This window comes from Dendrobates tinctorius, unplaced genomic scaffold (genome assembly GCF_039654945.1).
Source record: "Dendrobates tinctorius isolate UK_male_01 unplaced genomic scaffold, ASM3965494v1 ptg000741l, whole genome shotgun sequence".
NCBI classification, from domain to species: Eukaryota; Metazoa; Chordata; class Amphibia; order Anura; family Dendrobatidae; genus Dendrobates; species Dendrobates tinctorius.
The window spans coordinates 5,001-10,000 of NW_027362382.1; positions in this window are offsets into that span (position 1 = coordinate 5,001).

The following is a 5,000-nucleotide window of genomic DNA, read 5'->3' on the forward strand; positions in this document are numbered from 1 at the left end:
TAACGTAGGGGCTCGGGAAAGACTAGTGGCGCGGAGCTCGGCAGCGGCGTGGAAACGCCACCCACCGCCGCCGCTCTCGCTGGTGCCCGCCGCGGAGGCCGCCCTTCGGGCGATGCGTGGCACGGACCTCCGCGGGCAGGGCTGCGCATCTGGAACTTCGAAAAGGGCCGCCCTTGCTAACACTGTGCTTCCCCACGCGGGGAGCGATTCGGACGGCTGGCCCCCACGCCGGGGTGGGTGGGCGCCCCGCCGTTCGCCCGCGTGGGTCGTCAGACCACTGTTCATCGTTCGGTGCGATTCAAACTTCCCACAGCTCGGCCGCCTCCGTCCTCGAACGGGAGGTGACGGCCGGCGTGCGCGCCCAAAGATAGGTGGTGGAAGCCCGGGGGTACAGGAGGAAGGACACCGCTCACCGTAAACCGACGCGAGCTCCAAAGCCCGGGTCGAGCGAGCAGCACCACCTCCCCACCCGGGAGCGCCGTGCCAGATCGATCGGAGGATAAGACCGCTCTGAGAGGACATGGACGAGAGGGGCGTCCGCCTTCCGGAGCCCCCCCTTTCGGACGAGGACTCCGGATTTGCCCCCCGAAAGCCATCACCTCCAGAGAACCAGGGACCGCCGAGGGAGGGTCTGGTCAGGCTTGGGTACCCCAGCATTGCCTCTCTCGCTTGGGATGCACGATCGGCAAAAGTCCCTCTCGGAGCTGTGGAAGTTCGGTCTCAGCCGGAGTGCGCAACTTCCAGACGAGAGGGACCACATGCCAAGTCGCCTACCCAAGTCGGGGAACCAGAGAAACAACTGCTTTCTATCGGGGTAGAGAGACGACACTCTCTCAAGTACATTCTGCCAGAGGTGCGCATTCCTATGTATTTGCATTGCGGGACAACGTCCCCACTTTAAGGGGACGAAGTCGGAACTGTACCCGGCCTCAAGTCACTGTAGGGCGGATGCGGCACCTAGAAAATTCCTCATTCCGGTTCTTTTTCACTTAGTCGTTTTTTTTTTTGGCAAGAATGTACCCCAGGATGGCCAAAAAGCCAAAGCCAGGGACTGAGAACCATCGAGCATGCTCTGAGGGGACATAGTCAGAGGGGGCGTCCGCCTTCCAGAGCCCTCCTTCCCACGAGGACTCCAGATTTGCCCCCCCCCCCCCTGACAACAGCCATCGCCTCCAGAGAACCAGGGACCACCGAGGGAGGGTCTGGTCGAAGCTCAGGTACCCAGGATAGCTTCTCCGGCTTGGGCATGGACCGCCAGACAAAGCCGCGGACCATGAACCATCCAGCCTGCTCTGAGGGGACATAGTCAGAGGGGGCGTCCGCCTTCAAGAGCCCTCCTTCCCACGAGGACTCCAGATTTGCCCCCCTGACAGCCATCACCTCCAGAGAACCAGGGACCGCCGAGGGAGGGTCTGGTCAAAGCTCACGTACCCCAGGACAGCTTCTCCGGCTTGGGCACAGACCGCCAGACAAAGCCGCGGACCATGAACCATCCAGCCGGCTCTGAGGGGACATGGTCAGAAGGGGCGTCCGCCTTCTAGAGCCCAAACTCGGCCACGGACTCCAGATTTGCCCCCCTGAATGCCATCACCCTTCAGAAGACCAGGGACCACCGAGGGAGGGTCTGGTCAGGCTCAGGTACCCCAGGATCGCCTCTCTCACTTGGGACGCACGACCAGCAAAAGTCCCTCCTGGAGCCGTGGAAGTTCAGTCTCGGCCGTATTTTGCAACTTCCACGACAAGAGGGACCACCTTCTAAGTCGCCTACCCGAGCCAGAGAACCATAGGAACAACCGCCATACATCGGGGTAGAGAGAGCCCACTCTCTCCTATATTCTCCCGCAGGTGCGCATTACTATGTATTTGCATTGCGGGACAATGTACTTCAATGAGCGGGACAAAGTCGGAAATGTATCCGACCTCCTGGAACTGTGCGGCTGCTACAGCAGTCAGAAATTCCCCATTCCGGTTCTTTTTCACTTGGATTTTTTTTTTTGCAATTTTTTGCCTAAAACGTATTCCTCCAACATGTACTAGCTCATGACACTTGAAATTTTTGAGCCAATTGATAATAACAGCTTTTTAGAGCTCAAAAACAAAAAAAATTTGAGCGAACAAAAAATGTTCGAAAATGACCTCAGCTCCTGGAACTGTTTTCGGTACACCTCCAGAGAGGCTCCCCTGCCTGGAAGTCTGTCACTGCTCAGCTCGAAATTTTTCTAAGTCCCAAAATTCGGTTTTTCATCCAAAATTCAACTTTCTGCCCAGGATCCACAAACTTTAAACCCAGTTGGGGGACCCTCCCTGGGGGCCCTACAACATACTGAAGCCCCCCTGTGGTGGAAGTAGGGGAATTTACTTATTTTTACACAAAATCACAAAATTCCATTTTTTGTTCGCAAAACACTTTTTTGTCCTCAAGAAACTTTTTTGTCCTCAAAACACTTTTTTGTCCTCGAGAAACTTTTTTGTCCTCAAGAAACTTTTTTGTCCTCAAAACACTTTTTTGTCCTCAAAACTCAATTTCTTCCATAATTCGACTTTCCCCCAAAAAACCACACATTCTACCCTCATGGGAGGCACTCTCCCTCGGGTCCCCACATCATATTGACGCCCCAGAGCGGTGGGAGAAGGGGAAATCTGATTTTTGCACAAAAATCCAAAAATCGCTCTAAGTCCAAAAATCCTGAAAATTTTTCTAAGTCCCAACGGTACTTTCTGAAAAGTGTACCCAGGCCCCTGGAAGCCTCCTAGGTACACCTCCTGAGACTCCCCCCTTCCTGGAAGTCTGACACATCTCGAAATTTTTCTAAGTCCCAAAAACTGGTTTTTGCTCCATAATTCGACTTTCCCCCCAAAAGCCACACATTCTACCCTCATGGGAGGCACTCTCCCTCGGGTCCCCACATCATATTGACGCCCCAGAGCGGTGGGAGAAGGGGAAATTCGATTTTTGATCAAAAATCCAAAAATCGCTCTAAGTCCAAAAATCCTGAAAATTTTTCTAAGTCCCAACGGTACTTTCTGAAAAGTGTACCCAGGCCCCTGGAAGCCTCCTAGGTACACCTCCCGAGGCGCCCCCTTCCTGGAAGTCTGTCACATCTCGAAATTTTTCTAAGTCCCAAAAAATGGTTTTTGCTCCATAATTCGACTTTCCCCCCAAAAGTCACACATTCTACCCTCATGGGAGGCACTCTCCCTCGGGTCCCCACTTCATATTGACGCCCCAGAGCGGTGGGAGAAGGGAAAATTCGATTTTTGCACAAAAATCCAAAAATCGCTCTAAGTCCAAAAATCTTGAAAATTTTTCTAAGTCCCAACGGTACTTTCTGAAAAGTGTACCCAGGCCCCTGGAAGCCTCCTAGGTACACCTCCCGAGGCGCCCCCTTCCTGGAAGTCTGACACATCTCGGAATTTTTTCTAAGTCCCCAAAAATGGTTTTTGCTCCATAATTCGACTTTCCCCCCAAAAGTCACACATTCTACCCTCATGGGAGGCACTCTCCCTCGGGTCCCCACTTCATATTGACGCCCCAGAGCGGTGGGAGAAGGGAAAATTCGATTTTTGCACAAAAATCCAAAAATCGCTCTAAGTCCAAAAATCTTGAAAATTTTTCTAAGTCCCAACGGTACTTTCTGAAAAGTGTACCCAGGCCCCTGGAAGCCTCCTAGGTACACCTCCCGAGGCGCCCCCTTCCTGGAAGTCTGACACATCTCGGAATTTTTTCTAAGTCCCCAAAAATGGTTTTTGCTCCATAATTCGACTTTCCCCCCAAAAGTCACACATTCTACCCTCATGGGAGGCACTCTCCCTCGGGTCCCCACTTCATATTGACGCCCCAGAGCGGTGGGAGAAGGGAAAATTCGATATTTGCACAAAATCCAAAAATCGCTCTAAGTCCAAAAATCTTGAAAATTTTTCTAAGTCCCAACGGTACTTTCTGAAAAGTGTACCCAGGCCCCTGGAAGCCTCCTAGGTACACCTCCCGAGGCGCCCCCTTCCTGGAAGTCTGACACATCTCGGAATTTTTTCTAAGTCCCCAAAAATGGTTTTTGCTCCATAATTCGACTTTCCCCCCAAAAGTCACACATTCTACCCTCATGGGAGGCACTCTCCCTCGGGTCCCCACTTCATATTGACGCCCCAGAGCGGTGGGAGAAGGGAAAATTCGATTTTTGCACAAAAATCCAAAAATCGCTCTAAGTCCAAAAATCTTGAAAATTTTTCTAAGTCCCAACGGTACTTTCTGAAAAGTGTACCCAGGCCCCTGGAAGCCTCCTAGGTACACCTCCCGAGGCGCCCCCTTCCTGGAAGTCTGACACATCTCGGAATTTTTTTCTAAGTCCCCAAAAATGGTTTTTGCTCCATAATTCGACTTTCCCCCCAAAAGTCACACATTCTACCCTCATGGGAGGCACTCTCCCTCGGGTCCCCACTTCATATTGACGCCCCAGAGCGGTGGGAGAAGGGAAAATTCGATTTTTGCACAAAAATCCAAAAATCGCTCTAAGTCCAAAAATCTTGAAAATTTTTCTAAGTCCCAACGGTACTTTCTGAAAAGTGTACCCAGGCCCCTGGAAGCCTCCTAGGTACACCTCCCGAGGCGCCCCCTTCCTGGAAGTCTGTCACATCTCGAAATTTTTCTAAGTCCCAAAAAATGGTTTTTGCTCCATAATTCGACTTTCCCCCCAAAAGTCACACATTCTACCCTCATGGGAGGCACTCTCCCTCGGGTCCCCTCAACATATTGACGCCCCAGAGCGGTGGGAGAAGGGGAAATCTGATTTTTGCACAAAAATCCAAAAATCGCTCTAAGTCCAAAAATCCTGAAAATTTTTCTAAGTCCCAACGGTACTTTCTGAAAAGTGTACCCAGGCCCCTGGAAGCCTCCTAGGTACACCTCCTGAGACTCCTCCCTTCCTGGAAGTCTGACACATCTCGAAATTTTTCTAAGTCCCAAAAAATGGTTTTTGCTCCATAATTCGACTTTCCCCCAAAAG